The 18,554-nt window shown below is 36.1% G+C and overlaps 1 long non-coding RNA gene and 1 other non-coding gene across 5 annotated transcripts in view; one reads left to right on the top strand and one right to left on the bottom strand.

The window, feature by feature from the left end:
• The window catches only part of LOC138701464 (uncharacterized), a 1,004,334-nt gene that overhangs the window by 325,354 nt on the left and 660,426 nt on the right, over nt 1-18,554 (bottom strand). The window lies entirely within an intron of this gene.
• TRNAY-GUA (transfer RNA tyrosine (anticodon GUA)) lies at nt 4,993-5,064 on the top strand. Its single transcript has one exon. It is a non-coding gene; the product is annotated as a tRNA-Tyr (tRNA).

The following is an 18,554-nucleotide window of genomic DNA, read 5'->3' as shown; positions in this document are numbered from 1 at the left end:
GAACCATAGTGGGCCAAGCGCCATTTACTGAATACGTAGAAAACAAGAGTTAAAATTAAGTTATTACCATAATTCAATGGAAACATATAACAAGTAAAATAAAGTATACTCATTAAATGTAAATGATGTCAATGTTCATTGAACTATGGATGCATGTAATAAAAATTAAGAAACATGTTAAAGGAATTGTCATTGCACCAAATGAGTGCTCTCTGGACCAAAATGATTCCATTTTAATTATTTAAATATAATTTAAATTAAGTAACATATTAAACGATTTATCCTTCTATCAAACACGAATCTTCCCTGGATCAAATGTCCTATTTTAATTATGTAATTACTTTATATTTATCTCTAACGGGTGCAGCGGAGCGCACGGGTAAGGCTAGTACGTAAAATAAAATGAAATAGTACCATGCCCTGTAAATTAGTAATTTACAAAAAAAATGTTAAAAAATACAATAGAGAACAATAATAGTAAATATATATACAATAGGCTACATTATTGTTTTATATGGAAGTATTCCAGGGTTATAGAAATCGTCACAGAGTTCTAAAATGCAAATTCAACGAAGACAATATTCTGTATATATGTTCAAGGATTCATGTTTGCAAAGTGCTGTAATACAGGTAATTATTTTACATAATTGTTTAGTCTTAGGAAAATATTTTGAAGTACCAGTATTTGAAGAAATCTCGAAGTTCACAGCAGAATACATTAAAGCGTTTAACAATTTAGTTAAGTTACATTTGATCTATGTAGTTTTTAATGATCATAAGCGTAATTATCATCATAATGGTTACGAACGGCAACGTCAAGATCTATTGATTCGCCTGTAATCAAACTGATCGTACTGAAAAATTATTAAGAATGGGTTAAGATATATTTCAGTGCAGAATTTAGCAGGGGGTGTGATAAAATGCTCGGTTGGAGTCAAACTACACTTTATTTGCTTCAACTTCTGTAGTAAAATCACTCTTTGGAGTCAAACTGCACTTTTTCCATTGGAGGAAGTGCAGTTTGTCTCCATGGTTACAATTGACCAATAAGAACCTCTCATTCTCGGCCATGTTTTTCGTTGCTTCTAAAGAATATCATTTATGTATATTGTGATTTAAAGTGTATAATTAGGTCATTCATTGTCTCGTGAAACCTATCTACGCTTCAGGGAAAGAAGAAATTGTACTGGGAAGCTTCTATCTCTCGCTACGCTTCCACTTGCAGCTATCTAGCTCACTTACCTCCCACCATAAGGTTCTTGCTGTAAGCTACGACGTATACATGCATTTGATGTCACGAGATAACGACTGGTCTATGCTACAGTGATAATATTATAGTGTTGTTCAACTGTTACAATGAACTTAAATGTTACTTCAAATGATGTGAAGTTTTTATTGCAATACGATGCAGAGAAAGAATGTATGACTTATGTGCATATTTATAAAGAGAAATTAGTTATGTCAAAGATTTGAAGACCTACTGAAAATGGAATGGGTCTTCATTCCATTCAGGCATTCAATTCCAAGATGCTATATTGGATGTCTTCCTTTCTTCTTTGGTGTTTTGAATGTAATTTTTCTAGAATAATTAATCTTTATTTTTTAAATTCATTACTGTGTTGAAGTTCAATGCATTTTTGATAACATTTTTATATAATATGATCAAGAAATTGATTTTGAGATGAGATCTGATTTTAAAAATAAATTATTACATTTCTTTTTCTTATTTAAAGCAGAGGTACATCCTCCTGGCACGTACCACCTAAAAATTGTATAAATAAAATTTCATAGTGGCAGCAAACTGCACTTTATCCACAACTTGGTGGCAAAGAGAACTTTCTCCTAACAAAAATCGCTTAAAAGTTTTCAGTTCATCCAGCAAATCGCAGTTTTTGTACTTTAAGCACACTTTTGAAGCTTACACTTTACATTGAATAGGCCTATAATTGATTCTTCCAATAATTTTGAGACAAGATGGAGTTAGTTCTTCATCTTTCATGAAAAATCAAATTTTTGGGTTCTAGGTGACTCTATTTTGCTTACAATATAATTCGAGATCACCATCCCATCTCCTCTTGAGGAAACACATGTCTGTCTGTCTGTCTGTCTCTCTATTTACTTTATTCGGTTCAGTTTGTAATCCTATAATTATTCTACGAGCATTTCATTGTGTTAATATAATCTTCCAATAAGTTCTCATTTTTTGTATGGCGGAGATATATATCTTTTAGGTAAGGCCGTGGATATGTGACCCACGACCGGCTTTAGATTTACTAGGAACATTTTTTTGTAACTTGTTATTAATTTGTCAATTTCTATTTATTTCGGAATTGTGAGATTACTCATTTCCCCACACTGTACAGTATATATTCAATAACTTAACACATAAATCTTTATTTCTAAGTTTTAGGATTTTCTGTCTTGAGTTCTAACAAGTTGCAACCCAGTTAACTAAAATTTATCATTTCCACTTATGTTGATTGTTTTTACAACAATCAACACTGAATACCAAACTTTCAAGTTTTAAAATATATTTAAATTACCGACATTTATTAAGTTACATAAGGTAGCCTATTTACGGGTACAATCATGTAAGTAGTACTAGATTTATAAATTGTTGATATTTATTATGAGTTTCTATTATTTGTATTAACTACAGATATAGGCCTACTTAATTTTCATTAGAAAAGAAATAAATTAATTTCAGTTTGATTTATTACATTTAAGTCCCCTGTGCATTACGTTCATACAACGTTCAGTATTTAATTCTCCATAAATGTAGGGTATATTGGCTCTAAATCATGAACATTCACATCCTTATCAACATAATCATCATCTTGTTCTTATTTATTCCACTGCATGACGTATTAATCCAACCGATTAGTAGGAGAAGTTACATAAAGAAATAAGTAAGTAAATGATTAACTTTAGTATAAAATCCGAACATCTCTGTAACGGTATTTTATAAATCCCATCTGCGCCTCTTCCACATTCCTGTTTGAGAGCACTTTCTAGTTTGGAGAAAAAAAATAGGTTCAACACTCTCAGTTAGGCGGAAATAGAACGTACGTCCTCAGAACAATTCTAAAACATGAAGTCGACTCTCCATTGTAATCGTTAAAACGTGTAGATGGCCTTCTGTCTTTTTTACCGGAAAAAGAGTTTCATCTGACGTGAATTTTCGAGTTGCGTTGTTCGCCTACCTGGATGCAATCGTTCAAAATTAACCGGATCAGTACGTCTTGCAAAATCTTCTTCCGCCTATCTCACTGATATTCAAAATTCGAAATACGAATATGCTAAACAAATCATCATTAAAACGAGAATTTCTATGTTAAAACCATCAGATATAACATTCTGAAATATATAAAAATGCAACAGTCTTTGGCAGTTGTGTCTTGATCTACTGCTCCATAAGTACAAGAAACACCGTTTACGTTCATTGAAAATTGTATTTTGCTTAGGTGTTATGGCTACATGGGATAATTATTATTTCTATTTCACAATTCTGCTGTCTTCTGTTTCCTTAATATTATATGAATAAAAAATTAACTTAAATTTAAACCACTATCGTTTCACGTCCTGTTGTAACAGCATGTGATCCTCGGTGGCCTAGAAATGACATGCTGAATGTTGGATCCAAGTTTCTCGGGATCGTACTCTGAATTTTATAGCACAATAGAATTCTTGGCATGATTTGCTCCTGAAAGGAGGTAAAGCCAGAACATCTGTATTGTGGAGAGCACTGTACATGGTAGAGAGCTCCAGACAAAATTCGTCGGCTGCTTCTTGCACATTTTAATTTCCACACGCAATAATCTCTGCAGTTGAAATCGATATTAAGTAAAGTATTACTAATAATACTATTACTACTATACTAATACAACTACTATGACGACATAACATATTATCAACAGTAAATTACGTGTTATCCTAGTGCTGCAGACCTTACAGATCTAAGTATAATTACATATAGTTAGAGTTAAGGAACGAAAAATTATTTTGGATAACTACTAAATGTACACAGACAAATAGAAATGATCAAGACAAAATTCACATACAAACTCCTGAGCCATTTATACCCAAACCCAAACTTTCTGAAGTCAAAATTGCGATAGAAAATCTGAAAAAGCACAAGTCTCCAGGTACCGATCAAATTCCAGCAGAATTAATACAAGAGGGTGGAAGCGCATTATCTAGCGAATCTTATAAGCCTGTACATGCTATTTGGGAAAGGGAAATCGTACCAGAACAATGGAAGGAGTCCATAATTGTATCTATTTTTAAGAAGGGAGACAAAACTAACTGTAATAACTTTCGAGGAATATCACTTTTTTGACGTCATACAAAATTTTGTCCAATATTCTCTTGAGAAGATTAACTCCATATGTAGATGAAATTATTGGGGATCATCAGTGCTGTTTTACAAGTAATAGATCGCCTATTGATCATTTTTTTTTTGTATTCGACAGATATTGGAGAAAAAATGGGAGTATAAGGTAAAGCACATCAGTTATTCATAGATTTCAAAAAGGCATATGACTCGGTTGAGAGAGAACTCTATATAATACGACTATTTTTATTGAACTTGGTATCCTCAAGAAACCAGTTCGATTAATTAAAATGTGTCTCTGTGAAACGCACAGGAGATCTCGTATAAGTTACGCCAGTTTCTATCTGATGCTTTTCCAATTCACTGCGGGCTAAAGCAAGGAGATGCACTATCACCTTTACTTTTTAACTTCACTCTAGAATGCGCCATCAGGAAAGTTCGGGATAACAGAGAGGATTTGGAATTGAACGGGTTACAAGAGCTTCTTGTCCATGCGGATGACGTGAATATGTTACGAGAAAATCCACAAACGATTAGGGAAAACACGGGATTTTTTTTTTTTGTACAGAAGTACATGTGATATTTCCATGCAGATATTCTGCGTCATCATAGAAAGAGTAATGGAACGGAGAAAAATTCTCTCCGGCGCCGGGGTTGTATCCGGTGTGGCTTAGTGGATAAAGCATCAGCATGTAGAGCTGAAAACCCGGGTTCAAATCCCGGCGCCGGAGAGAATTTTTCTCCGTTCCATTACTCTTTCATCGTATGATGACGCAGAATATCTGCATGGAAATATCACATGTATTGTACTTCGGTACATTGAAATAATATATGATATGCGTAAATCACGAAGTGATTTAAGACGGCGCTTATTCTGTCAGATCCCGGCCACCTAGTCACTCATAACGAGTGCACCTCAGCACATGTGTGGACTTCGGTCCTATGTTCATAGACATCTATAACGTAGTGCAGAGGGCGACCACTAGAGGGAACCCAAGAGTTGGAACTCAATCAGAAACAATTCTCTCCGGCGTCGGGGTTGTATCCGGTGTGGCTTAGTGGATAAAGCATCAGCACGTAGAGCTGAAAACCCGGGTTCAAATCCCGGCGCCGGAGAGAATTTTTCTCCGTTCCATTACTCTTTCATTGTATAACGGAAATTTTACTTGAAGCAAGTAAAGCTATAGGTTTGGAAGTAGATTCTGAAAAGACGAAGTATATGATTATGTCTCGTGACCAGAATATTGCACGAAATGGAAATAGAGAAATTGAAAATTGATTCTTCGAAGAGGTGGAAAAATTTAAATATCTCGGAGCAACAGTAACAAATATAAATGACACTTGGGAGGAAATTAAAAGCAGAAGAAATATGGGAAATGCCTGTTACTATTTGGTTGAAAAGCTTTTGTCATCTAGTCTGCACTAAAAATCTCAATTTATAAAACAGTTATATTACCGGTTGTTCTGTATGGTTCTGAAACTTGAAGTCTCACTTTGAGAGAGAAACAGAGATTAAAAAATAAGGTTATTAGGAAAATATTAGGGGCTAAGGGGGATGAAGTTACAGGACTATGGAGAAAGTTACACAACACAGAACTGTACACATTTTATTCTTCATCTGACATAATTACGAAAATTAAATCCAGACGTTTGAGATGGTAAATGCATGTAGCACGCATGAGCGAATCCAGAAATGCATATAGAGTATTAGTTAGTAGGGAAAAAGACCTTTGGGGAGGCCGAGACGTAGATGGGAGAATAATATTAAAATAAATTTCATGGAGGTGGGACATGATGATAAAGACGGGATTAATCTTGCACAGGATAGGGACCGATGGCGGGCTTATGTGAAGGAGGCATAGAACCTTCGGGTTCCTTAAAAACCATAAGTAAATAAGTAGCTAAGTAAGAGTTATAGGAAACATAGTGTATTATTGTAAATATTAAATTACAATTAAAAACTTAGTTAGTCACCTTTTGGAAGTCGTTTTTAGTAATTATTATGAAGTTGGTTGTTCGTTTTCTGTTCGTTATAAGCATTAAGCTCTACAGCTTTACGTATGCCTAAATATGCAGAGAATTCAGGGATCTATGTTCAAGTAAAATGGCATAGTTTATAGTAACACAATACATAAAATTAGATAAATTAATTCCATTATATGCTTTAATAATAGTAGTAATAATAATAATAATAATAATAATAATAATAATAATAATAAAAATAACAATACCGGTAATAATAATGCTGCTTATTATTATTATTATTATTATTATTATTATTATTATTATTATTATTATTATTATTATTATTATTATTATGATAATAATACCGGTAATAATAATGTTGCTTATTATTATTATTATTATTATTACTGGTAGTAGTAGTAGTAGTAGTAGTAGTAGTAGTAGTAGTAATAGTAGCAGTAGTAGTAGTAGTAGTAGTAGTAGTAGTAGTAGTAGTAGTAGTAGTAGTAATATCAGATATAATATCAAAATTGCAGCTGAGCAGAGCATAGGTTATTATGAAATTAAAAAAAGAAAACGAGGTTTGATGAACATTGTTCCATGGTACTAGAAAGAAGGAAACAGGCAAACTTGAAATTCTTACAGGATCCAGTCTAGGCGAATAGAGATAATTATTTCAATGAAAGACGGGAAGCAAGTCATATACTTAGGAATAAAAAGAGAGATTACTTGAAGGAAAAACTGAATGAGGTAGAAACAAAAATAATAGCCTAAGACTAAGAATATTAGAGATTTATATAAGGTGATAAAGGAATTCAAGAACGGATATCAGGGAAGGGTAAAAGTGACCGGTAACGAGAATGATGCCTTGCTTGCAGACTCTCATTCAATCCTGAACAGATGGAAAAACTATTTTAGGCAACTATAGGCTACTAAATGTACATAGACCAACTAAAAATGATCGGGACGAAATTCAAATACAAACTGCTGAGCCATTTATACCCGAATTCACACTTTCTGAAGTTGAAATTGCGATATAAAATCTGAAAAAGTACAAGTCTCCAGGTATGGATCAATGAAATGAAATGAAATGATTAGCTAAAAATGTCCCAATGAGGGCAAAAGCCTTCTCCTTTAAAGGAAGAGATCTATTTGTCTCACGCGGTGAGCTACTTCGAGTAAGAGCTGTTTGCATGCTTGGAATTGTTCATTTGGTTCACATTCTGCACTATTTTGATGTTGTTCACTTAACTTGTTTCTGTCGCACTCTTTTTAGACACTGTTCACTTGTCTTCTTCGGTTTTTCCAGTCTTTCCTATTTCTTGCTCTGCTTGATCAATGGCTTCCTACACGTAAACTAAAGAGATCTTCTTGGTCTTCCGTGTGATCTCTTGCCAATGCGGAGTCACATAGTCTGACTTTCTGCGTCCATCTTCCGTCTCTAAGTTTTGCAACATGGCCTCCCCACTTCCATTTGGTGTTGGTGACTTGCAATAGTAACAAATATAGATGTTACTCGGGAGGAAATTAAACGCAGAATAAATATGGGAAATGACTGTTATTATTCGATAGAGAAGCTTTTGTCATCCCGTCTACTCTCAAATTAGCTGAAAGTTAGAATTTATAAAACATTTATATTACCGGTTGTTCTGTATGACTGTGAAACGTGGACTGTGAGAGGAACAGAGGTTAAGGATGTTCGAGAATAAGGTGCTTATTTGGGACTAAGAGGGTTGAAGATAGACCTATAGGAGGATGGATAAAATTACACAACACAGAACTGGACGCATTGTATTCTTCACCTAATTAGGAATATTAAATCCAAATGTTCGAAATGGACAGGGCATGTTACTCGTATGGGCGAATTCAGAAACGCATATAGAGTGTTAGTTGGGTGGCCAGAGGAAAAAATACCTTTGGGGATGATGGCAGAGACTGGATTAATTTTGCTCAGGATAGGGACCGATGGCGGGCTTATGTGAGGGCGGCAATGAACCTGCGGGTTCTCTAAAAGTCATTTGTAGGTAAGTAAATATTAGTAGTAGTACATATAAAGAGAAGGCATATGTCACTGTTCATAGTGTTTCGTCCGGTGGTCGCCTTGGTGGTATTCGACAAGAGTAGGCTACTTGCTGGCACCAGGTTTACCCTTCTTCCTTCCTCATCTCCATCATCATCCTCACCCCATTCCCTACACTACACTTAGACGAACACTTACACATACAATCACCCTGGTACACGACATAACTCTCCACAAATACACATCATGCATAGCGTGGTACGCGGAAGTGATGTGCAACTTGAACTTGGGTTAATAGTTCTGCCATCTGTCCGCAATATTCGGAACCCGAATCACGTAAGTGAAGTGGGTAGGCATTGGATACACATGCACACGCACGGTATTAGTTTCCTCATCCGCCTGTTTCGGCTTTTAGATCTAATCACTAATTGACCTATATTGTATGTTTGAAATAAAATTATGAAATAAGTTGTTCAGTTTATATTTCATATTTTATGACCACAATTTCTCCAAGTGTGTCTTTGTCTTAAAATTATATTCGGATGTCTGTTCTCTTGAGATTTTCCTTTGCCTGTATCCACGGTGTTTGGTACATTTCAATTTTTAATTAAAATTAATGTTACGTCTATATGTTACTTAAGTTTTCATCAATTAGGGAATATACACATATAAAATAGAATTTTCACTTGTATTTTGATATCTCCATTCAAGCTGTGTATCTTTGCTTAGAAAATAGGCCTATTTAAAATTAAATAATATTTACAGAGTGTTTCAGAAATAAGTATAGAATTTTTAATGGATGATAGGTTGTGCCTAGGTGATTATGTTTTGCATAGGAACATGGTATCCGCGATGATCCATTCTCTCACTATCCAATGGCAACATGCTGTCTATCTGCCTGGAAGTTAGGTAGCCGGCATTGAAAAGAGCACCTTTCATTTGTTTACACTACCTCAACTTTCGATTACGTAGTGCCATATAATATGTCTGCTGACTGCTCTCTAGTTAATGTTGTGTTTCTCATCTCGAACGGTGGTGGGCCGGTTCATTGGTCAGCACGGTATCTTACCTCATGCCATTTGATTTTTATTTGTGGGCACACACGAAGACTTTGGTATATCAGAACCCGGTAGACACTAACAAAGACCTAGTGGCACTAATTGCCGCTGCTGCAGGCGAAATACGCTATAACGCACATGATGTCCAACAGTCCTTGGTCCAACGAATGGAATTGTGTCGTCAGGGCAACGGCGGACACTTTGAACACCATCTGTGAGTTACGTTCAAGTAAATGTAAATGTAAACTGAATAAACCTGATCTTCACCTCTCGTGTCTTCTCTTCTTAACCAAAGTAGACATCTTGTGCTTCGAACCCTATACTATTGTAGAATTTTAAAAAGTAGCCTACTCTGTATATATTGTTCCTTCTTTCATTCGATAGCACCTCCGGCTGCCTATCCCCCAGAGTACGCTATGTCAACTTCGGTATCACGTAGAATAAAAGCGACTCATCAGGTTCCTAATCTTAAAATGAATAACCAGACCCAATCTATCATCCCTAAAAAATTCGGTACTTATTTCTTAAACACTATGTATATATGTTACTCTAAGTTTATGAAGACCGGTAAATCTTAGAAGTGTAATATTATAATCTTGTCTCATATTATAATTATACTCTTGCTTGCTTGCTTGCTTGCTTACTTACTTACTTACTTACTTACTTACTTACTTACTTACTTACTTACTTACTGGCTTTTAAGGAACCCGGAGGTTCATTGTCGCCCTCACATAAGCCCGACATTGGTCCCTATACTGAGCAAGATTAATCCAGTCTCTATCTTCATATCCTACCTCCCTCAAATCCATTTTAATATTATCTTCCCATCTACGTCTCGGCCTCCCAAAAGGTTAATTATACGCTACTGGTATAATAATATTATGCCGGTTTCTGCACTTTTACTTAGAAAGAATTGAGTCAGATTGCACTGTTGTAGATAGGAAGCAAACAAACGATAATTTTAAATCGGGTATTCGGGATACAGTAAGTTGAAAGCACTTTCAGCTTCCACATAATACTCTTTAAGTGTCAACAATAATTAAATAAGTGTTCCTCATTACGATAATATATGCAGATACGACGACAAATGAGCTCTATATTCTTTGGTTTAACCTGTAATGTTTGTTGTTATTATTATTACTATTATTATTATTATTATTATTATTATTACTGTTAGTAGTAGTAGTAGTAGTAGTAGTAGCAGCAACATCAGTAGTAGTAGTAGTAGTAGTAGTAGTAGTAGTAGTAGTAGTAGTACTGCTATTTCAGACGACATAAGTTCTTACCCTTAATTGCAAATTCTGCCCGATGTGACTTCTTTCAAGGCTGTTGTTCTTTGAAATTGAGTTTTTCGGGGAGTTAGATTTTCTTCATCTATTCATTTAATTATTTGCACTTTTTCTCCGATTACAATACACTCATTTTATATTTAAATTATGATCTTATATACGTTTTTAAGCCCTGTTTCGCTTAGATTTTCCTCTGACGGAATTCGAGAGACTATTATAGTGTCCTGAACATTCTGTCATCTTAATATCTGGAGGACAGACGTTTAAACGTTTATAATATTTGAAATAGACAGGCAATTTATGAACATTGAAAGACACTGTAAATTAAAACGGCAATTAAACATTAAAGAGGCACTGTAAGTTAAAAATGCATAATGTATTTTTATAACCTATTTCATAATAATTATGATATTCGTGTAACGCACATTGTTATTGGTTGCACGTTAACAGTAGATACATTTGAGGTAATTTTATGTTAAACCATGTCCTTTCCTACATGATAGAAAAGTGTTTAACACAGAAAATGATCGTTCTACATCAACTGACGTGAGTGGAGCATGTTTCAAATATGGCAGTGTAGATTCGCAATATTTAAAGATAGATTGTCTTAGTTCCATAGCGAAATATAGCGTCAATTAATGATTTTCACAAATCCAAGAAAAACTATGATTGTCTGTTAGGTGTGGCGATAGCTGCAGGAAGTAGCGTAATTTTCTTTTCACTATTCTTTCAGGTAAACGCAGATTTTTGCCCCGTTGTTTTCAAACGATACATAGTACTGTTTTTCACAGACATTAGGCTACATAGTGAAAGAGTTCAATCTGTTAAAAACACATTGGCACCGAATTCATCAACATAACTATGGTATATCCTGATTAGTAGTTTATTGAATGTAAGCTTTTTTGTTAAATGACGTTACGCATTCTTTCACTCGACATTAACTGATTGATCCTGGCCTTTCTTTCCTGATTTCACATGCAACCTAATTCTACTATTTCACTGTTGTGTTTAAAATTTGCTCTTATGATAGGTTTAAAATTTCTCTTCCGAATATTTGCGATTTCATTCATCAGAATTTTTTTGTAGGAAGTGTTTAAATAAAATCGTTTATCATTTCACACGGGAGTAGTGAAATTTGGACTTAAAAATGAATGCAAAAATATTTCCGATTTTCAGCAACTAAAAGTGCAATTCAGAACGTTTTAGTGCGCTTGTATAAGATTCTTGAAGTGCGCAGAGGCCCACACATACCGTCATTTCCCATAACTATGGTCCAAGCGCCCAACTATGGTCCAAAACGCATTATGTATTAGAGTGGATCGGGGGAAGATGTCTGACTTTTTCTTTGATTGAAAATTTAAGATACTGTTCACTTAGTTTTGAATTTCATATTGAAATATCAATGTCTGGAAGGTATTTTGATACTATATTTTTGGTACAAAAGAGAAAACATTAATTACCTTGTTTATAGATACAGGTTTTCTTCTTACTTGTACTGTAGACATCTTTCCCCGATAGTCGGGTAAGATGGCAAATGCAATTAACACATTTACTGATATATGTATTTTACCTGAACTTGGTTTGATACATGCATAGCCTATAACAAAATTGACTTAATCTAAAGCTCATGGACATTTTCTCATTCGTTTATCACTACTTAGGAACACAGTAATTGCACATATTTTATTGCGTGTGCAAGACTCGTGAAATCAATTACCTTTAAATTTCATTCCAGTACATTTTTGTCATCATTATTTTTTAGGAGGCGTAAGAAATCCCGTATGCTTGCGATGCTCTAAAACAGTCATACCCTCTGTTATAACATGTTCCATCGCAAGTTGAGGACTGTCCACAATCCAATCACTTCTAGCAGAGGATCTTACGTAATGTTTACAAATTCCCTGCAATAAAACAAAAAAATAAAACTCTTGCAACTGGTTGCCATCTTCCCCCGAAAAAAGTGATAATCTTCCCCAAGTATTGAGATAAGATGCCTAGTGCTGTGACGCAACCTAATATGACGGAACAAGGTCGTTGGTTGCTAGCAATACAAACTTTAGAACCTTTACTACAATATCCATTACAAAGGTTTGACAGTTATTACGAATTGAAGGATGCATAAAAATTTTATTATACCTTTGCAATTATTTTATAGCAGAAAAATTAGCTGTTTTCTTGCTTTTCTTCTTCTCACAACAAGAACACGTGGCAAAGCAAGTTAGCTTCCACTCTACAGATATTCAACTGTCTCAGTGATACTGAAGACATGCGCGTAGCGTTCTCTCTTGGAAGAACGTGAAACTACAAAGAAATAAACATCTTCCCCCGATAGTCATCTCCTCCCGATTCACTCTACTTAGTCCCCCAAGAGTTCGGTGTTTGCAATTTGAGGCGCCACTGTGATGGAATTATGTTTTCCACAGTTTGTTCCATCTGCCATTACACGTGGCAATGATATGAATGCTTAACAAGGTCAGTGTGCATCGTCGTATTGAAGACGCGAAATCATTCACTTTGTGTTTGTCTGTTTTATTAAGCTCTCCTCTGTAGAACTGGTAAGCTATAGATATATGATTGTTTGTACAATTAAACCTGGCTATATAGTGTTTACTTTCACGTAATAATTAGACTGGCAGAGATTAAGGACCCTGCGTGAAAAATGTTTAACCTCATGGCTAGAAGTCAGTCCTCAACTATGTACCACAGTTGTTCGTTGACCATAGTTGTATTTCATTTTGAGCTATTTGTTTTAGTAAAATGTGATTAATGTGATTATTTACTTCTGCAAATACGGTATCTCAATATATTCTAAAACACCATTTAACATTGTGGTCCAGTAAATAAATAAACAGACTGTTCCAGCATCAATGGTACTAGCACGAATGGTGGTCCGGTTAAACGAAAACTCCAGGGTAGAAAGAAAACAATCGTCCCTGTAAGTGACTATGAGAGCGATGAAATTGAATTGGATACAGATTATGATGTTTCCAGTGTTCTCTCCATATTTACAGACAGTGAGTCAGATGTGGAAAAGAAGACGAAATCTGTTAAATTAATGCTGAAGGCACGTAGTTATGTGGTAGTTACTTATGAGGAGGAATTGTGCCAGGGAAAGTTATGGAAGTGAAGAACATTGGAGCTGTTGTTTCATGTATGGCAAGAAGCGGCAATTACTAAGGTGGCGAGAAGTGGAAGACATTTTATTTTATAGAAAGGAAAACATAATAAAACAAATTGAAGACGCCAAATGCGTCTCGAAAAAGAGAGATCTATGTTCAATTTCAGAATTACAAGAGAAGTGGAGATTCAAAGTATCGGAATAGGCCTACTGAGTGTAGTTCTCAGTATGGTAAATAAACATTATCAGTGAATTTATGTGCATAATTATTTTGATAAGAATGTGTTAGTTTATTTTGATACTGTATACAAATGTCGGTAAGTCTTACCGATTCAGTAAAAGTGGTTGGATTGATAGAAGACGGGAATAGTCAGCGTTATGTGGCTGCAGTTCTTGGAATTTCTCGATCGACCGTACGGTACCATCGCTTTAGAGAGACAGGAAGTTATTCCAGGAGACTGACTTCAGGGAGAAAACGAGTAAGTTCGGCTCGTGAGGATCATTTTATTGTCCTAAACACATTAAGAGATCTCCATTCCACAGCTGTTGAAACCAGAAGAGTCTTCCAGGAAATAAGACAAGTTAACGAGAATGAGAGAACTGTAAGAAGACGTCTAGATGAATGTGGGCTAAAATTCAGAAGACCAGCTAAAGGTCCAGAATTGCTCCAGCAACATCATGTTGACCGATTACGTTTCGCTCACAATCATGCTAATTGGAACCAGGGGGAGTGGCGATGAGTGCTCTTCACAGATGAATCGAGATTTAGTTTACAGATGGACGTGACAGAGTGTGGAGAAAAGAAGCAGAACTTTTTTTCTCCATGTACCTTAAGTTCAAGTGTCAGTTTCCAAGGTGGATCAGTAATGTTATGGGGTGGCGTTTCATATGAAGCTCGCACAAAACTTGTTTTCATTAATGGAGGTGCATTGACTGCTCCAAGATACACCGAAGAGGTTCTAGTTGAACATGTGGTACCATATGTCCCATTTATTGGTGAAAAGTTCCTGTGAATGCATGACAGTGCTCGCCCTGATGGTAAAAGAATCGTGGACGAGTTCCTTCACGACATTGGATTGTATAGAATGGCATGGCCAGCAGGAAGTCCTGATATAAATCCTATAGAACATGTGTGGGGAACGCTAGGGAAGCGAGTTAGAAGTCGTCTACTCTCTCATAGCAACTTACAGCAGCTCCAGAATATGATGGAAGGGTTCAATCGGCGAATGGTAGCAGTCATACAGTCACGGGGAGGCAATACCCGCTATTAGCAACATCTGGGTGGCCACAAAATCAGTTGAAGATTTGAAAAAATTGATATAATTTGTAGGTTTTAATTATATACATTGTTTGGCGTTGAAAATAATAACACAAGTCATAATAAAAAGGAGTTAATTTTCTGGGAAGCAATGTTTTCTTCATTTCATAAAGGGTTTTCTGATTCTCACCTCATAAAAAAAAGAAACTTTATGTGTCCCTTTTTTTTTGCCGGTGAGTGTAGTTGTTCACCATTGCAGGAAAATGACTTTCAGATTTCACTTGTTTGTGTGTGTTGTTTATGCAGTGCGTACTAATAAAAAGAATCCATGTACTTTTTAAATTTATTTTTAATATTTGTATGCTAGATTATTTTTCGACCCTTAAATTAGAAACTCAATGTATTGATTTACGAATAATTACAGCTCCAGCCATATGCTTTCAAGCATGAATATATGAGTGGATCATATTTGGGCAACTCAGAATACAACTATGTACCAATGCTTATTATTTCTTCAACATTTGTAATTAAATAATTTCAAACACATGTGTCAATATTTATTTAATACACACTTACAAGAGTCCCAAGTCAAATTTTCAATTAATCTGGATGAATAGTACTGAATATACAAAGAAAAATGTGTAAAAAAAATGTAGACCATAGTTAGGGGAAACTACGGTACTGCCTCGTAGCTGCTCTCGGCCGATCATAGATTTTTACGAGCAAGGCTATAAGATCTCAAAGAAAGAGGATTTGGTAGGTGTGAGAGGATTTTAAGTATGCTAGTAATTGCGTTTGAGTAATCAAATAAATTTTATAAAGAGTTAGAACTGTGGGATATTAAACATTGAACTTGGATATAAGAGTAAATTGAAATGTAGGCCTATTAGAATATTGGTTGTTAAAATAATTAAAAAATAATAAATACATTTAAAAACTTTCAATTTATTTTAAAAGGAAAAAATAAACATAGCAATTTATTCTTAAAATAGGCAGCAGGAGTTTAAATGTGTAGAACAGTCAAAATAAAATGACATTAACACTTATAAATTCCTCGAAATCTACAGGGTGTTAAAAAAAAATATGGGGTATAATTTCAGGTATGTATTTCCCACATGTAGACAATCAAAATAGTTCATTACAACATGTGTCCGGAAATGCTTCATTTCCGAGTTATGGTCTTCACAACATTGAAATTCACCGGAACGTTTTTCTTTCCTCAGGTCGTTGTCATTACAGAAGATGTTCAAAATGTCCACCTCATACTTGAATACAGACCTCACATCGATGTCTCATTGACCTGTGAACATGATCCCAAACTCTAGGAGTATTGCGTATGTCCTCAGAACATGCCACAATTCGATTCCGAAGGGATTCCAAATCAGGCACCGGAGACGAATAAACCAATGACTTTAAATGGCCCCACAAGTAGAAATCGAGAGGGTTCAGATCAGGTGAGCGTGAAAGCCAAGCAATTGGGCCACCTCTACCTATCCATCGAACCTTCGATCCAAGTACCGGCGAGCCGTACGACTGAAGTGTGCAGGAGCGCCATCATGCAAGAAGTGAATGTGTTGGCTATTGATCAGTTGTCTTCTAAAACATGAGGTATGGTGTTTTCCAGGAAGTTTGTGTGCGCCTGCCCCGTAAGTCTGTTTACAAGTACATGGGGTGCAACTAATCGATCACCAATGATACCGGCCCACATGTTGAGGGAGAACAGCACCTGCTGAGAAGATGGAACAGTTGCACGTGGGTTTTCATACGCCCATACATACTGATTGTGGAAATTTGTTATGCCATCTCGTGTGAACTGTGCTTCATCTGTAAATAATACTAAGTTCGGATTTACACCACACTGCTGCAAGAACCACTGACAGAACCTAACTCGTGCAGGGTAATCTGCTGGTGACAGGGCCTGTACACGTTGCAAATGATAAGGATACAATAAAATTGATACTCTTTCAACAGTCTCCAGACAGTCGTATGAGGAACATTAACTTGCAACGCTACCCTTCGTGTGCTGATAGAAGGAGTCATGTTCACAGCCTCCAGAATCTCCTCCTGTACTTCTGGAGTTGTAGATCTTGGTCGTCCCCTTCCCAAACCAGGAGAGTTAAATTTTCCATACTCGCACAGACGGTAATGGAGACGTACAAATGTCTTCCGATCTGGACATTGTCGCTGTGGGTAGCTCTCCTGGTACAAACGACGAGGCAGCGCAGCATTGCCGTCCGCCTTACCGTACATGAAGTGTATCTCTGCCAGCTCTTGATTTGAATACATGTCGCACAGTCTAACGCCTACAAAACACTGAATGTAACCTTCGCCTCGGAATGAACTGCCAGAGTGCCCTCTTAATGTCTCCTTTGACGGCAACGACCTGCGGAAAGAAAAACGTTCCGGTGAATTTCAATGTTGTGAAGACCATAACTCGGAAATAAAGCATTTCCGGACACATGTTGTAATGAACTATTTTGATTGTCTACATGTGGGCAATACATACCTGAAATTATGCCCCGTATTTTTTAAACACCCTGTATATAACTTTTACACATGTTAACACAGAAAGTCCACCGCTGTAGAGTAACTGTTAGAATGCCTGCAGGTTTTTCCGGAGTTCTCCCTCGACCCGTTAAGAGCAAATGCTTAGTAACTTTCGGCGTTTGACCCCGGATTCATCTCGCTTCCAGATCCGCGGAGCACACTTTGGGAGTCACTGGCGTAGATGATAAAGGGCATGCTTGTCGTACTCCTCTCCCTATTTCACTTCCTTCTGACATTTTTCTCCTATCTTGACTTTGACTCGTAGTTTCATAGACAGGTTACAGAACAACTTCCTCTCTTTCCAATGGTGACTAAATATATGAATTGAATTTGAATACAATTGGATAATCAAACTACGCTATCTTAACCTACGTTCTTATCATGGTCACACACCATTAACTGTAAAAGTGCATCGTCCTGAACAAATACGGTAGCAAACCATGTATGTTTCAACTAAACTAACTTACTCTAATCCAAACAATTTCGCTCGTGAAACATACGCCTACATAATTTAAAATTATGGTTTATTTAACGATGCTCGCAACTGCCGAGGTTATATCAGCGTCGCTGGTGTGCCGGAGTTTTGTCCCGCAAGAGTTGTTTTACATGTCACTAAATCTAGTGACATAAGCCTGTCGCATTTAAGCACACTTAAATGCCATCAACCTGGGCCTGGATCGAACCCGCAACCTCGGGCACTGAAGGCCAGCGCTATACCAACTGCGCCATTCAGGGTGATGTCTACATATTCACTAACAATATCGAAGACTGAATATAAAAGCCAAATAGAAAACCAATAGAAATCAGGGCTTTCCAGTGCAACTAATAGGTCTAATGTAGTAGACTAGCTTGAATTTTGTACATCAGTGAGAGAAGCTAGGTTCTGAATAAAATTACAATGGAACATATCTTTTTTTCTTAATTAGATTCAGTCAGGGACATAGACTCTATTTTAGAAAAGCTAAT

The sequence above is a fragment of the Periplaneta americana genome, chromosome 6 (genome assembly GCF_040183065.1).
Source record: "Periplaneta americana isolate PAMFEO1 chromosome 6, P.americana_PAMFEO1_priV1, whole genome shotgun sequence".
Taxonomy (NCBI): Eukaryota; Metazoa; Arthropoda; class Insecta; order Blattodea; family Blattidae; genus Periplaneta; species Periplaneta americana.
Note: the sequence above shows the minus strand (reverse complement) of the source record. Positions and strands in the feature narration are given on the sequence as shown.